Source organism: Camelus ferus, chromosome 5 (genome assembly GCF_009834535.1).
Source record: "Camelus ferus isolate YT-003-E chromosome 5, BCGSAC_Cfer_1.0, whole genome shotgun sequence".
Lineage (NCBI taxonomy): Eukaryota > Metazoa > Chordata > Mammalia > Artiodactyla > Camelidae > Camelus > Camelus ferus.
The window spans coordinates 80,791,817-80,809,736 of NC_045700.1; the positions used below are offsets into that span (position 1 = coordinate 80,791,817).

The following is a 17,920-nucleotide window of genomic DNA, read 5'->3' on the forward strand; positions in this document are numbered from 1 at the left end:
ACCACCTAAACAGGTGGCTACTGCACAAGGAGGAGGATTGGAATTGATATAAGGGCAGCTGACCATAATGTCCCCTTCCCCCTGAGTTGTCAAAAACTGCATATCACACATACAATTAATAAAATCAGCTTAGGGAAACAATGTAGGACTTAAGGGGTTGGAGTGGAAATTGGGACATATGAAAACCATGCTAGTCTATAAATGCCAGTTTCTTTCTCTTTCCTAACTAAAATAATATTGAGAGTGATGAGAAAATGAAATGTGAACATATGTTAAATTTGTATTAAATTGATCTTTCAGAGATGTCAGCCCCGAGAATGATGAGATCAGCTATCTATTATGTAGCGCTAATTGTAGACTGCCTGAGTTGGTGACCCCTCTCGTGTCCCCATAATACCTCCTGAACATAGTATTTGCCATTTCATATATCATGTTTCTTTTATATATATATATTTAGTTAAAACTTTCTTCTTGTGATGAGAACTTTTAAGATCTACTCTTTTAGCAACTTTCAAGTATACAATCTAGTATTGTTATAGTCACCATGCTATACATTACATCCCCAGGATGTAAGTCTGTAATCCCCACTTATTTATTTTACAACTAGAAGTTTGTACTTTTTGACCACCTTCACCCATTTTGCCCTCCTCCCATCCTCCTGCCTCTGGCAACCACCAATCTGTTCTCTGTATGTATGAGTGTTGTTTTGGTTTGTTTTGTTTTTAGATTCCACATATACATGAGATTATTCGATATTTGTTTTACTCTGTCTGACTTATTTCACTTAGCATAATTCCCTCAGTGTCCATCCTTGTTGGTGTAAATGGCAGGATTTCCTTCTTTTTTATAGCTGAATAATATTCCTCTGTGTGTGTGTGTGTGTGTGTGTGTGTGTGTGTGTATCACATCTTTTAATCCATTCATCCATTGATGAACACAGATTGCTTCCATGTTTCCATGTCTTGGCTATTGTAAATAAGGCTTAATGAACTTGGGGATGCATTTATCTTTTTGAGTTTAGTGTTTTCATTTTCTTGGAATGAATACCCATAACTGAGACCACTGGATTATATGATAGTTCTATTTTTAATTTTTTGAGGAACCTCCATACTGTTTTCCATGGTAGCTGTACCAATTTACATTCCCACCAACTGTGCACAAGGGTTCCTTTTTCTCCACATCCTTGCCAACTCTTGTTTTTTTCTTTTTTATCTTTTAGTCATTCTAACAGGTGCAAGGTGATATCTCATTGTAGTTTTCATTTGCATTTCCCTGATGACTAGTGATGTTGAGTACCTTTTTATTCACCTGTTGGCCATTTGTATGTCTTCTTGGAAAAATACCAATTCAGAACCCCTGCCCATGTTTTAATTGTATTGTTTGGTGTGTGTGTGTGGTTTTTTTTCTATTGCAGTATGTGAGTTCTTCATATATTTTTGGATGTTAACCCTTATCAGATATATGACTTGCAAATATTATCTCCCAGTTAGTAGGTTGCCTTTTCATTTTGTTGATGGTCTCCTTTGTTATGCAAAACATTTTTTAGTTTAATGGAGTCCCACTTGTTTATTTTTGCTTTTATTGCCTTTGCTGCCTTTGCTGCCTTTGCTTTTGGTGTCAAATCCAAAAAATCATCATTGACACTGATATCAAGCAGCTTATTGCCTATGTTTTCTTCTGGGAGTTTTATATTCAGGTCTTATGTTCAAGTTTTTAATCCACTTTGAGTTAATTTTTGTGTATGATATAAGGTAGTGATTCAATTTCATTCTTTTGAATGTGGCTATCCAGTTTTCTCAAACCATTTATTGAATAGACTACCCATTCTCCATTATATATTCTTGGCTCCCTTGTCATAAATTAATTTACCATATATGTGTGGGTTTATTTCTGGGCTCTCTATTCTGTTCCACTGTGTGTGTGTGTGTGTGTGTGTGTGTGTGTACGCCAATACCATACTGTTTTGATTACTATAGCTTTGTAATATACTTTGAAATCAGGAAGCATGATGCCTCTAGCTTTGTTCTTCTTTCTCAAGATTACTTTGGCTATTCAGGGTCATTTGTAGTTCCATACAAATCTTAAGACTGTTCTATTTCTGTGAAAAATGCCACTGGAATTTTAATAGGAATTGCATTGAATCTGTAGATTGCTTTGGGTAGTATGGTCATTTTAACAGTATTAATTCTTCCAATCTATGAGTATGGAATATCTTTCCATTTATTTGTATCTTCTTTAATTTTTTCCTTCAGCATCATAGTTTTTAGCATATAGGTCTTTCACCTCCTTGGTTAAATTTATTCCTAGGCATTTTTTTTTGATGCAATTGTAAATGAGAGTGTTTCTTAATGTCTCTTTCTAATAGTTTTTTCTTAGTGTATAGAGATACAGCTGATTTTTGTATATTGATTTTGTATCCTGCAACTTTACTGAATTCATTTATTAGTTGTAACTTTTTTTTTTAGTGGAGTCTTTAGGGTTTTCTGTATATCATATGGTGTCATCTGCAAATAGTGACAGTTTTACTTCTTCCTTTCTGATTTAAATGCCTTTTGTTTCTTATTCTTGCCTAATTGCTCTGGCTAAGACTTCTAATACTATGGTGAAAAGTGGCAAGAGTAGGCATCTTTGTCTTGTTCCTGATCTTAAAGGAAAAGCCTTCAGCTTTTCACCATTGACTATGATATTAGCCATGGATGTGTCATATATGACCTTTATTGTGCTAACTTACATTCTCTCTATACGCACTTTTATAAGAGTTTTTATTCTAAGTGGATATTTTATAAGAGATTTTATTGTAAGTGGATTTGTGAAATGCTTTTCTGCATCTATTGAGATGATCATATGATTTTTATCCTTCATTTGTTAATGTGTCATATCACATTGATTGGTTTGCAGATGTCAAACCATCCTTGCATCCCTGGAATAAATCCTATTTGATTATAGTGTATTTTTTAAAAACTTATTGTTGAATTTGGTTTGCTAATATTTTGTTGAAGATGTTTTCATTTACACTCATCAGGGATATTGGCCTGTAATTTTCTTTTCTTGTAGTGTCCTTGTCTAGTTTTAGTATTAGGAAAATGCTGGCTCCATAAAATGAGTTTGGAAGTGTTCCTTCCTCTTCAGTTTTTTGGAAAAGTTTAAGAAGGGTTGGTATTAATTCTTTAAATGTTTGGAAGAATTAACCAGTGAAGGCATCTGGTCTTTAACTTTTGTTTGTTAGGAGGTTTTGATGACTGATTCGACCTTTTTTCTAGTAATTGGTCTGGTCAGATTATCTATTTCTTCATGATTCAGTCTTGAAGGATGTATATTTCTAGAAATTTATCCATTTCTTCTAGGTTGTCCAAGTTGTTGGCATGTAATTGTTCAGAATATTTTCTTGTGATTTTTTGTGTTTTTGTGCTATCAGTTGTAATGTCTCCTCTTTCATTTCTGATTTTGTCTATCTGAGTTCTCTCTCTCTCTCTCTCTTTTTTTTTTTTTTTTGGTAGTCTAGCTAAAGGTTTGCCCATTTTGTTTATCTTTTTAAAAAGCCAACTCATAGTTTCGCTGATCTTTTCTATTGTCCTTTTAGTCTCTATTTGTTTCTGCTCAGGTCTTCATTATTTCCTTCCTTCCACTAACTTTGGGGTTAGTTTATTCTTATTTTTCTAGCCTCTTGAGGTGTAAAGTTAGGCTGTTTATTTGAGATCTTTCTTGTTTCTTAATGTAGGCATTTATTGCTATGAACTTCCTTCTTAGAACTGCTTTTGCTGCTTCTCATAAGTTTTGGCCTTTACCACTCTTTGCATCCTTTCCTCAAAGCCTCTGTTCCCACTCTCCACTGGACATCAGCATCAAAGGCCAGATGATCCATGACCTTCTGAACCTGGCAGGCTTTATTCTGCCCAGTGCAGAGGATATCACTTCCATCTCCAGCAGCTCCAGCAGCTCCAGCACCAGGTCAGCCTCCTTGCTTGTCTGCATCTCAGCTGGCAGCATGAGCAGCTGCATGACTCTGGGAAGAGATGATGTCTGGATGCTCCCTCCTGCTTGGTCTCCCTCGCTGCTTGATCTGTCCTTGCAATCTACCCACTCACCATTGCCATGTCAGTGCCCCTTAAAGCATGTTTGGTTAATTACTCCCCTGCTTGGGAATTCCTGCATGGTCTGGGGAATCAGCTTTAAATTCCTCAAGCTGACATTTGGAGCCCCAGTCTCCTTTTTCCCAGGCACCCCTTCCTTTAATTTTTGATGTGTTGTGTTTTCCATTTTCATTCATCTTTAGGTACTTAAAAATTTCTATTTTGATTTCTTCTTTGACCTAGTGGTTGTCCAGTAGCATATTGTTTAATCTCCAAATATTTGTGAATTTGCCATTTTTATTCTTGCAATTGATTTTTAGTTTTATAACATTGAATGGGAAAAGATGCCTGATTGGACTTAAGTCTTCTTAAATTTATTAAGTTTTGTTTTGTTACCTAACATATGATCTATCCTGGAGAATGTTTCATGTGTGCTTGAAAAGAATATGTATTCTGTTGCTTTCGGGTGGAATGTTCTGTATATGTCTGTTACATTCATCTGGTCTAATATGACATTTAAGGTCAATGTTTCCTTATTGCTTTCTGTCTGGATGATCTATCCCCTGATGAAAGTTGGGTATTAAAGTCTCCTACTATTAATTGTATTGCTGTTTATTTCTCCCTTTAGGTCTGTTATATATTTAAGTTCACATGTTTCTTATCATTACCTGTTTATATGGCTTAGATACTGGGTGGTGAAGCTCTGAGGGCTGGCTTATGTCTTTCCCAGCTCTGTACTTCCCAGCAGCAGGCACAATTCTGAGAATAGGAGAAATTTTCTGTAATGTTTAACAAATAAATACATGTCATGTACCAAACAAAGGGCTGTGTGTGGTACTGAGTAGTGGCTACATCTGGTGGTAAAGTTATTTGTGAGAATCTTCTCAGTTCCCTAACTGGGTTGTCTGACATAAGATAAAGGGAAAAAGAGACAGTGAGGGAGGTGGGCAGATTGATTAAGCCTGGGCTTTCAGGTGTCAGCTTCCCAGGTTTAGAAACTAAATTTTGTCAGCAGATTCAGCATGGGTAGGCTCTTGGGGACTGACCCACATTAGCCAAACTCACAGAAACAAATTGTGGATGGGAGTGCCCATGTATTTATTTATGGAAGTTAGCCATCCCAGGGATCATAATACTCCATCACACAGAAACTCACTATTCTAGTTATCCTCCACCATGTAACAAACTATCCCAAAGCATAGTGGCTTAAAAGAACATTTTGTTATACTCATGATTTACGGATCAGGAATTTGGGCAGTGCACATCAGGAATGGCTTATCAATGCTTCACCATGGAGTAGGGTTTTAGTTTGAATGGCTGAAGATATGTGGGATAGCTCAAGTGGGGCCATGTGTTTGGGCCTCAGGTCTGGCTTTGGTTGGCTTCCTCATTCTTTTTTCCACATTGCATCTGCTGGGGCTGGAATTTCCAAGATGACTTCTTCAATTGCATGTTGGGTGCATGGACTGGTTTGGTCAGAACAGCTGAGTATCTCTCTCTCCGCAAGGCTAATTTGGGCTTCCTCACAGCATGAGGGTCTCTGTATATTGCTGGCTTCCCCCAGAGAGAATATTCCAAGAGACAGAAAGTAGAAGTTGCCAGTTTCTTAAGGCCTGGATCTGGAAACTGGCAGAACATCATTTCTGCTATATTCTACCCATCAAAGCAGTTACAGAACCTACCCAGATTCTAGAGGAGAAGATGTAGACCTGACCTCTTGATGGGAGAAATGTCAAAGAATCAGTGGCCCTCTTTAATTCACCACATCTTCTTCCTAGAATCCAGGTGCCTAGGGAGATAAATTAGCAACTACATCACTGGACAGCTTGCTGTGCAGGGACCCCAGAATTAAAACAGTAGGATTGTATGGAAGGAAATTTAATCTAGGCCTTGGAGAAACCTAGTTGAATGTGCTTCTCTGGTGCCTGTCCATTAGATTAAGTATGTCTCTCTCTCTTCAGAGATAAATGCTACCTATTTTTACTGTTTGGCTCCTTCTTCTGGGTTTTATAATGGCCACCCCCATCCTGTTAACACATTCTTTCTTCAATTTGGCTAATACCGTTGATTAGATGGATTTTCTTTCCCAGTACTCATGTTACCATCAAGCCTTCCAGAGATTATCCTCCAGTTACCTTGACTTGGCTTGAGTGTTTTTCAGTCTCATCTGGCAGACATTTACAGATTGTCCTTGAGACTCTGGCAGAACAAGTGTATTGCCTTTAAAGCCTCAGGGATAGGAAATTTGAAACTAGGTATTAAGGTAAAAAAATGTGAATCATACCAATTTAGTAAATACACTGCCAGATTTTTTATCTTACAGATAAAATTCTGTGGTCAAAGAGATATTCCAGGCTATTCAAAATAGTAATATTTCTTTTTTTTAAAGTTGAGAAGTGTTTTTTTTTAATTGAAGCATACTCAGTTACAATGTGTCAATTTCTGGTGTACAGCATGTTTCAGTCATACATATACATAGATATACTCATTTTCATATTCTTTTTCATTATAGGTTACTACAAGATATTGAATATAGATAGCTTCCTGTGCTATATGAAGAAATTTTTTAAATCTATTTTTTATATAGTAGTTAATATTTGCAAATCTTTTTTTTTAATATTTGCAAATCTTGAACTCCCAATTTATCCCTTCCCACCCCCTTTCCCCACTGGTAACCATAGATTGTTTACTATGTCTGAATCTGAGAATTGTTTTATTCAGCAGACTCACTGAGGACTTAAGCCTGGAAGACAGCCTCTCAGGTAGTTCTGAGGGACTGCTCTAAAGAGATAAAGGAGGAATGAGGATACAGAAGAGTTTTTGCAACAAAAACCGGGTAGTGGGAACATCAAAGATCATTGTTTTTTGGGTTTTTTAATAAATTACTTTGTATTCATTTTTTTCTTGCCTGATCATGGCCTTTTAAAAATTTATTTGTGTATTTATTTTATAATATCATATTTAAAAAACTGAAGTATAGTTGATGTACAGTATTGTATGTTACAGGTATACAATATAGTAATTCACAATTTTTAAAGATTATACTCCATTTATAGTTATTATAAAATATTGGCTATATTCCTCATGTTGTACAATACATCCTTGTAGCTTATTTTATACCTGATAGTTTGTACCACTTAATCCTCCACCTCCATCTTGCCCCTGCTCCTTCCTTCTCCCCACTGGTAACCACTAGTTCCTTTTCTACATCTGTGAGTCTGTTTCTTTTCTGTTATATTCACTAGTTTTTGTATTTTTTAAGATTCCACATGTAAGTGATACCTTACTGTATTTGTCTTTCTCTGACTTATTTCATTTAGCATAATGCCCTCCAAGTCCATCCATGTTATATACCAGAAACTAATACAACATTTTAAATCAACTGTACTTCAATTAAAAATCAACCAACCAACCAGCCAACCCATTTAAAATATAGACAGAAGAAATGAACAGACATTTTAACAAAAGAGGAAATGAAGATGGCCAACAAGCACATGAAAAGTTGCTCAACATCACTAATATCAGGGAAATGCAAATAAAAATCACAGTGAGACATCATCACACACCTGTCAGAATGGCCATCATCAGAAAGAACGCAAATGACAAATGTTGGCAAGGATGTGGAGAAAAGGGAACCCTTGTACACTGGTGGGAATATAAATTGGTGCAGTCACTATGGAGGTTTCTCAAAAACCTACAAATAGAACCACCATATGGCCCAGCAATTCCATCCTCGGTATATATCTGAGAAAAACAAAAACATTAATTCAAAAAGATACATGCACCCTGCTATTAACAGCAACATTATTTATAATTGCCAAGATATGGAAGGATCCTAAGTGCACATCAATAGATAAATGGATAAAGAAGACGTTTTATATATATATATAAATATATTTGAATACAACTCACCCATAAAAAAGAAGGATTTTTTTTGCCATTTGTGGCCCATCATTCACTTTTTCTTTTCACATTAAAAACCAGAATTTTATAACTGGCATAAATATTTCCATTGCATCAAAAACAGCAAAATACCTAGAAATAAACTTAACCAGGGAGGCTACCTATACTCTGAAAACTGCAAGACATTGATGAAGGAAATTGAAGATGATACAAAGGAATAGAAAGATCTCTTCTTATGCTCTTGGATTGGAAGAATCAACATTATCAAAATGGCCACACTACCCAAAGCAACCTGCAGATCCAATGCAGCCCCTGTCAAAATGCTCACAACATTTTTCATAGAACTAGAACAAACAATTCCAAAATTTATATTGAACCATAAAAGACCCTGAAGTGCCAAAACAATCTTTCGTAGGTCTTTTTTTTTTTTTCCCTCTTTCTTCTTTTTGATCTCTTTTCTTATGGTTTAATGACTAGAGAAGTTCCTTTAACATTTGTTGTAAAGCTGGTTTGGCGGTACTGAATTCTTTTAGCTTTTGTTTATCTGTGAAGCTTTTGATTTCTCCATCAGATCTGAATGAGAGCCTTGCTGGATGGAGTGTTCTTGGTTGTAAGTTTTCCTCTTTCATCACTTTAAATATATCGTGCCACTCCCTTCTGGCCTGTAGAATTTCCGCTGAAAAATCTGCAGAGTTCCCTTGTATGTTATTTGTTACTTTTCTCTTTCTAATTTTAATATTTTCTCTTTATCCTTAATTTTTGTCAATTTGATTATTATGTGCCTTGGTGTGTTCCTCTTTGGGTTGATCCTGTGTGTAACTTTCTGCGCTTCCTGGACTTGGGTGATTGTTTCCTTTCCCAAGTTTTCAGTTATTATTTCTTCAGAAATTTTCTTACGTCCTTTCTCTCTCTCTTCTCTTTCTGGGACCCCTATAATGTGAATATTAGTATGCTTCATGTTGTCCCAGAGTTCTTTTAAACTATCCTCCTTTCTTTTCATTCTTTTTTCTATTCTGCAATAATGATTTCCCCTAGTCTGTCTTCTAGCTCATTGATCTGTTCTTCTGCCTCATTTAGTCTATTCTTGGTTCCTTGTAGTGTGTTATTCATTTCAGTGATTTTATTCTTTAACTCTGTTTGGGTATTCTTTATATTTTCCAACTCCTTGCTAAAAACTTTGCTCTGTGTATCTGTACTCCTCTTGAGTTCTCCAAACATCTTCACCTCTTTACTTTAAACTCTCTCTTGGATAAATTGCCTATCTCCTCATCATTTATTTCTTCTGGGGTTTTATCTTGTACCTAGGCCTGGGAGATATTCTTCTGCCACCTCATATTGTCTGTCTTTCTATTTGTATTTTTAGGTAGGTTATTTATGTTTCTTGACCTTGGAGAAGTGGCCCTCTGTGGGAGACATCCTACATGTCCCAGTAGTATACTCCTCTCTTGTCACCCAAGGGCCAGTGTCCAGCTGGTCCCAGTATAGAGTCTGGCCTGTGTTTGTAGATTCCTTCCACAGGCTTTAGGATTGTTGTTTTATTTCTGGTATCTGCCCCCTGTGGATGAGGCTGGCCTAGAGGGTTATGCAGGCTTCCTGGCAGGAGGAGTCAGTGCCTGCCCACTGCTGGGTAAACCTTAGTCCTGGACCTCTGGTGGGTAGGGCCTGTGTCTAGAGTTGTTTGTGGCTCAGGAAGTCTGCTGTTGGGTGGGGATGTGGTCCTACCTAGTATGTTATTTGGCCTGAGGCTTCTCAGCCCTTAAGTCTACAGGCTGTTGGGTGGGGCTAGGGGTGCTAATGATCCAATAAAGATGTCAGCCTCCATGAAAGCTCATGTAGATGAACACTCCCAGAATGTCTGCCACCAGCTTTTATGTCCCTTGGTTGAGCCACAGCCATTCCCTACCTCCCTAGAAGATCCTCCAGAACCTGCAGGCAGGTCTGGCCCAGGTTCCTATGAAATCACTGCCTCTGCCCTTGGACCTGGCACATGCAAGACTCTGTGTTTGCTTCCCAAGAGAATGAAGTTTCTGTTTTCCCCAGTCCTGTGGGGTTCCTGGAGTTAAGCCCTGCTGGCCTTCAAAACTAGATGTCCTGTGGTCTCCTCCTCCTCCCAATGCTGGGAACCTCGGCTGGTGAGCCTGACGTGGGGCTTAGAATTCTTAGTCCTGTGGGAGGGCCTCTGCAGCTTAATTATTCTTCAGCTTATGGGTCACCCACCTAGTGGGTATGGGTCCCAATTATATCATGAGCACACCCCTCCTACCATCCTGCTGTGGTTCCCTCTTTATGTTTCCAAGTGAAGATCTTATTTTGCTAAGTTCCAGCCTGTTTTTTTTCCCCAATGGTTGTTTAGCAGTCAGTTGTGGTTTTGCTGTAGTTGCGAGGAGAAGCGAGCTCATGGTCCTTACTACTCTGCCATCTTGACCGGAAAATCCCAAGACAGCAATATTTATGATTGGGAAAGGTTAGAATGACTTACATGTCTTAGTAGGGGACTGATTAAAGAAATTACAGTACATTCATAGGGTGGAATTTTATGCAACCATTTAAAAGAGTAGGGGCAGATCTATGTGTATTAATATAAATTGCTTGCGAAGAGATAGAAAGTAAGGTGCAAAACTATATAATATGCCATCATTTGTGCATAAAGAGTGTGAGGGATATATGCATATATACATTTTTATATGCATAAAATATCTCTGGGAGGACATACAAGAAATTGGTAATGATTGTTGCCTCTGTGTAGGGGTCTTGAAGTCTGGAGGTGAGAGGTAGGAGGAAGATTACTTTTTATTGCAAGACTGCTATGGACCTCCCAGAGTTTCCTCTGGCATCATCCTGCACAGGCATAGTTCATCATCATTTGGGTCAATTTGAACCCTTTGTACGTTTGAGTTTTAACAGTGTGCATATATGTATTACCTTTTACAATTTTTAAAACAACAATAGAAGAATGGAGAACAGGAGATAAAAGGATTGCTGATCAAGTGCTTCCTGGTCCAATGTAAAATTCTGAAGTCTTCTGAAGGCCCTTCCTTTTGTACCCCTGTTTGGCTCTGGATCCTTACTTTTGGTGTTCACTTCTGCATCTGTATCCTCTTTTTAGTTCAGCATCCATTGCTGACCATCCCCTCCTTGTTCTTGGGGTACTCTCATTGTTCCACTCCAGCCCCTCCCAGCTTGTAGGCAAAGGTGTGCTCAGCACTGATGTTTGCCTCTGGGTGTGTGAGGGATTCAGATAGCAGGTGGGAAATGCTTCTGTTTTCCTAACAGCCTCTCTGAGGGCATCCCAGGGAATTTTTTTTTTGGTTCATTCTTGGATCTTCCTCTACTCTCAGCCCATTGTTCCTCTACAGTGGAAGATCAAAGGGAAATTCTTACTGTCCAACTATCTGGTCCATGTATTTGTAAACTTATGACAATTCTGCTGTCTTGCATAAAACCAGACATTTTAACGATTATTGAAGTAATGGCTGCTCATATGCATAAAATTTTTTTTGCAGCTTTGTAGAATAAAAAATTCAGAAACATGTTATATGCCAATCAGCAGGATAAATAAATTTTGATGTATACAATGGAATACTATGCAATAGTCATAATGAATGCACAAGCTTTTTATATATCAATATAGAACTCAGAACCAAAGTTGAGTATAGAATGATATTTACGGTAGAAAACTATTTTTATAAATTAAAAACCATACAAAAATACTATAGGTTATTGTTGGATACATATATATGTAGTAGGGTTATATAGTGGTTGCTCTGGGGAGGGAAGGCAAAGGGAAGGATAAGAAGGAGACATTGAATCTGAAGTGCTTTCATTTTTAAAATAGATTTGAAGCAAATATGACAAATATTAACAGTTTTTAATTCTGGAGATAGAGTACATGGATTTATAATGTTATTTCCTTTGATTATCCATATTAAGATAGTCATAATAAAAATATAGGTGATCCTGCTCTTTATGAGTCCAAATGGTGCCTCTGGTCTCAGAAAATAGCATTCAAGGCAGGGTTCAGAGTAAGGAGAACCTAGGGAATGCTGTTAACTATTTAGCACCTTCTGTCACTTGGAAATGTAAATTCCACTTGTGTAGGGGGGTTGGTGCTAACCTCCTGATGACACTTTGACAGCACTGAGACATGGCTGTCCCAGCTGGACTCTTCTTCACCTTTGACTCTGAATGATGCTTTCTTTCTGGCATCTGTCAGTGTAGGCAAAAGCATGGCCTGTGCCTGAAGTTACATGTCTCCTTCTGTTTATCCAACTGATGGCTGCCAGCTTTTTGGGCCGGGTTTGTTGACACTGGCAAAACAGCGCTTGGTGTTTGTGAGTTTGCTTTTGTTCTCAGGACTATTTACTTGCTGTTTAATGTTGTTTTGCTGTGCTGAGAGCCTCCCTAAGGAACCCACTATCAGTAAACTAAGCAGGCCACTAAATACAAGAATAGAACATCACAATGCAGTATTATTTTTGTTTGAGGGGAGATTTTTAGATGACTTTAATGTTTCTTTTCCTGTAATAGCTTTATTGAGTTATAATCACACACCATACAGTTCACCCATTGAACAATTAAATGATTTTCAATGTATTCACAGAGTTGTGTAACTATCATTACAACAATTTTAGAAAACTTTCATCACCCCAGAAATAAACCTCATACTCTTTGGCAATAACAAACACTCTGCTCCCCTGCCCCTGTCATTCTGTCATCAGTCCCTGGCAACCACAAATCTGCTTTCTATCTCTATGTATTTGCTTGTTATGGACAGTTTATATAAATGGAGTCATTCAATGTGTTGTCTATTGTGAAAGGCTTCTTTCACTTAGCATGATACTTTCAAGGTTTATCCATGTTGTAGCATGTGTCAGTACTTTGTTCCTTTTTTATGGCTGAATAATATTCAATTCCAGGGATATGCCATACTTTGTTCATCCATCCATCTGTTGATGGATATTTGGATTGTTTCCACTTTTTAGTTCAGTATTACTTTTGAACTTTCAAAGTATACACACTGTCAAAGATAAGCATAGTTCAGCATTAAAGTGGTGAAAACAGATTTTATTCAGTAACTACTGATAGTAGGGGGAAGAGATGAACTCCTTTCTGATTTGTGCAGAGGTGACTGGTGTCTTAAAGGGAGAGTGACAGAGTGGGGAGCAGGATGGCAGGGGCTTGCACAGAGTCAGGGAAGTGAAAAATTACAAAAAGCAGGAAGAAGGGGTTGGTCCATGTGAAGCTCATTTGGTGCTTATCTTATCAAAGCTAGGCTTCTACCCTCCCACAGAGACTGGGAGTCACAGGCCCTATCTTCAGATGTTGGATGGAACAAACAGGAAACTCTTTCGGCAGCCTTGAGTTTTCTCAAGCAGGCACTTTAAGCGGCACTTTGAGCTGTTAGAAATTATGTTAGTGTGTTAAAGTCTTTAAAGGCCAATGTTGAAGCTTAGTTGAAAAGAGGGCTGAGAGGAGCCTGACTAGAACTTGGTTAAGGAGAAAACTCTATCACAACCTAAAGCTGAGTTTCCTAAATTTGTTTGGATCCCCAGCCTTTTGACTATCTGAAAGCTATGGCACTTTCCTAGGACAAAAAATAAGTTTATGCACAACATATTGCATAGAATTTCAGCTCTCCATCCCCTTCAACCCCCAACGTGTCTGCACACCAAGGTTACCACCCCTTGCCTTGGAGATAGAGGAGTGTGTTCTAAACAATATACTGATAATTTGGTTAATGGTTGCCAGGAACTGCCTTGGGTTATTGATTAAACATCTGGGCTAGCCACAGTGCTCCTTTGGAATCAACTTGCAGTACAATGAGAAAATGTCAAGTTCAGACATACAATACAAGGCAAGGACAAGGCCCAACTAGCAGTAAAGCTAGAACAAGCCACTTTTAGACTTAGACACTTTATTGCTTATATACTGAGAGGAAGAGTAGGGCAAGGGCACCAGCTCCCTGTGATCCTGTCTCAAACCCTCAGAGGACAACCCTGAAACTTTCCAACCAGAGGACTGCACTGCGAGTTGCAGGGTGCCCTGTTGCTGAGGAGCCTCTTCTAAACCATAGCAAAGGGGTCTTACATTCTGTAGCTCTTTTCTGAGTCGGGGTGGGAAGAAGCCTACACCTCATCAGAACCCAGGGAGTGATGAGAAGTTACCTCCTTACAGCCTCCCAGATGAGCTAAGGAGGTGAGTGGGAGGTTGCCTCCTAGCAGCTCCTTGTAGGGAAGCCTGCAGGCCTTCCAGTCTCTCATGTTCTGGGAAGATCACAAAGTCTTCTGCCAAAACTCACACAATTAAAGCTCTTGAGCTATGGCCAAGTGTTTGCCTGTGTGAATATGTGTGCAGGGTTGCCCTAAGCTTCACCCTAAACTTTTACATATCCACATAAGAATTCTGAGAAGCAGAGATCACCGAATCAGATAGACAATCTAATTTTACTGGTAAGTATGCTTACCAAATCTGTTCTGTTTGTCATAGGCAACATCAGATGGGAACGACGATAACCATGATTTCTGTAGGTTGATTAGGCCTATTTGGACTGTAGACTGTAGCCAGGCTTCCATTCAGAGGACAACTGGAGGTGTCAGCAACCACACCAACTCTGCCTCAGCTGACCCACAGAAGTCCTGGGCAGTATGATTGTTTATTACCATACTGAAGAGTTTAGAACAACCTATGACTAATGAACAATCAAAAAAGGCCAACAGTAGTGGGAAGAGGCTAAAGACACCAAATCAGTGTCCAGAAAGTTAATCTTGCTCTGTTATCTTTAGTGCAGGCTGGTCCTTTCTGATATCAGCAGCTCTTGGGAAGTTTCTGAGAGTTTTCAGATTTCAGATTCTCTCTGGCCGGTGGTCAAGTTGAGGGTGGTAGAAGCAGACTGGGTTAAACTGGCAAGATGCCTGTAGACAAGAGTTGAAAGAGGGAGATTAAAAGTTCCCCTCTTCACTCTCAGCCTCCCAGGGTTTATCCCTGATGACCTACAAGTCAGAGGTGTTCCTCCCCTTCCACAGCCACCTGACCACTATGACCAGTCTCTGCAACAATCACTTCATTCTTTGTCCCAATCCTCCTTGTGTCCTACCCACGCTGGTTTCTCCTGAGGTGCCTCAGTTGTTTCTTCCTTGTATACCTCGTACCATCCTAGAACATCTCCCGCCTCCTGACATACGGGCCACATCAAGTCCGCCTTTGGAGTTTTCACCTGGTATCATGATCATTAGCATCAATATCCATGACTACCCAAGAGCAGCAAGAATAGGTGGCAGAAGAAGCACCAGGTTACAGTAGTTCATGCTGTGACTATTCCTGCTACTAGCAAATTCCAGCGGCTTGGTTTCGTAGGTATGGGAGGAAAGATGGAAGAAGAAGAGTGAATAAATTATGTGGTTTGGATCTCTTACAGTCTATCTGGGCCTGTTCCCACCTTCCCAATCTCATAATGAAAAATTCTGCTTAAATGGGAGGTACCCTCCAACATTTATAGTCCAAACTGACTCTCTTAATTAAGTGCATGATCCACTGGGAGTCAAGCCTTGGTTGCCCAGTTATCTTTTTCAGTTTCTTCTTTAAAGGTCCACTCCATCTTTCAGTGGCACCTGCTGTCTGGGGATGACATGAAGCATGAACAATCCAGTGGATACCCCAAGTAGATGCCCACTGCTGGATGCTTTTTACTACAGTCACCACTGTCTGATCAGATGCTCTGGGGAATCCAAATATGTAGTACAGTCCATCTAAGGGTCTTTGAATAGCAACATCCCCCCATCTGCTGTGTGGATGGAGATGGCAGTGCCATACCTTGGAAAGATGTTTACTGCAGTTAATGTCTAATGGTACCCTTAAGAGGATAGGTAGGGGACCTATATAGTCTATTTGCCAGGACAAACCTAGGTCCAGTACCCCTATGCTGTGTGCCTCAAAGTTTCCTTTAGCAATGGCCTGTGTAACTGATAGTCTGGGCATATCTGCCAGGCTTTCTTGGCTTCATATGCTCAAGACACTTGCTGTGAAACTCAATCTTGAATTTTAGACGTTTTACTATGCCCTGTACAATGGTCTGTCCTGGTGGCTTTTGTCCTTATATGGGCATCACAGGTCTTGAGGTCTTTTGAATTCCATTGATATTCATCCCAGAAAACCTTTTCCATAAATATCACCTAGGTCACAAACAGGGGGTGATCTTCTGCCATAATGTTTATCACCAAAGAGGCTAAGACTTGATCATCCAGGCATCCTGTTGCCAGGCACCAGCCCATACTGCCATGAATCAGTGAAAATGTAACAAGGTACATTTGGGGAGGTCTTTTCCAGGACAAGTACCATAGCTCACAACTCTGCTCATTGAACAGAGTTTTCTTTTCCATGCGTAGTTTTAAGCATTTTTCTTTGGGCTGCACAGCAGCAGAAACCCAGTATACATCATGGCCTTCAACTCAGTTGATTCATCCATGAACCAGGCCTAGGCATTGTCAAGAACCTCAGTGTAGTGAAGGCCTCAAGAAACCCAAGGTGTTGGTGTAGACCCTGTATCCGAATCAGCACATCTGGAGGGCGACTGACCACTTTATGCTAGGTTTACTTCTTTCCTGGACATACCACTTCTACGTAATTAGAGATGCTTGTTAGGTAATACCCACTTTGTTGATATTCTCACTTCTGCCCCATCTTATGAAAAGGACATTAGGGTATAGCAATTCTTTGCTTTGTCAGTCTCTTAGTGTCTACCAGCACTCAAAACGAAGCCAGGGATAATCTTGTAAATAGGGTGTTCTGGGTGGTGATGTCAGGCAAGCACCGTGTCTAAAACCCTAAAGGGCCATTGCCTAGTGGCCACATAATTTTGCCACAGGCTCCAGTCTGCATGATTGTTAGTCTCTGACATGTGTATCTCAAAAGGCTCGTGTGGGCTGACTGGTCCAAGCAGAAGGGCAGTCTGCACAGTCTGTTGGGTAGTTTATTAACACGTTTGTCTGTACTAGTTCTTTAATCAAGACAGCAATCTTCCCTTCCACCTCTTCCCTTTCCCTGGAATCCTAGGATAATTTGTTGATACCACATGACAGGGCTGAGAGAACAAGGAGGACTTCTGGTATTCTACTCAACCCACTACTATTGTTCTAAAAGTGGCATTTCCCCACTGGGAATATCCCTTACAATCTAGAGATATTACACATCTTTACATCTATTCCCACAGTACATTCAGCAGTATCCATTATAACCACTTGAATGTGTATTGGCTCAAAAAGGCTCCCCATTGTGATTTTATGTGTCAACTTGACTAGGCTGTGGTGTTTGGTCAAACACCAGTTTAGACATTGCTGTGAAGGTATTTTTTTAGATGTAATTGACATTTAAATCATTTGACTTTAAATAAAGCAGTTTACCCTCCATAGTGTGGGTGGACCTCATCCAACCACTTGAAGGTTTTAAGTAAAAAGACTAAAGTCCCAAGAAGAGGAAGGAATTCTGCCTCCAGACTGCCTTTCAGACTCAAAACTGCAACATCTATTCCTGATGGAGTTTCCAACTTTCTGGCCTGTCCTGCAAATTTCAGACTTGTCAGCTCCCATAATTACATGAGCAAATTTCTTAAAATAAATCTCTCTCTGTATATACATATATATTGCTTCTCTTTCTCTGGAGAAACCTAACACACGTGTAAAGTTACATTAGTCCATCATTCAATCTGAGAGTTTCTTCCAAATCCAGTTAAAGTAATTTTTCAACCACACCTGTGGAAATTTCTTGGCACCAGAGTGACTTGTTCCCCAATATCTAAAAAGGCTGTAAAGGTTTCATAACCTTGGTTGCCATCAAGTCCCTAATATTCTTTGACCATTACATAAGAACTGATCCTCCTTAAGGAAGGAGGGACTTGCCTCTGCCCCAGTCCTGTTTGTTTCCAAAGGAGGTAAGATCTGGGTAGAGATGTGGTA

The 17,920-nt window shown here is 39.3% G+C and overlaps 1 protein-coding gene across 1 annotated transcript in view; it reads left to right on the forward strand.

The window, feature by feature from the left end:
• Nucleotides 1-17,920, forward strand: part of LOC102517717 (sterol 26-hydroxylase, mitochondrial) — a 38,919-nt gene that overhangs the window by 3,172 nt on the left and 17,827 nt on the right. The gene's annotated exons all lie outside the window — the stretch shown is intronic.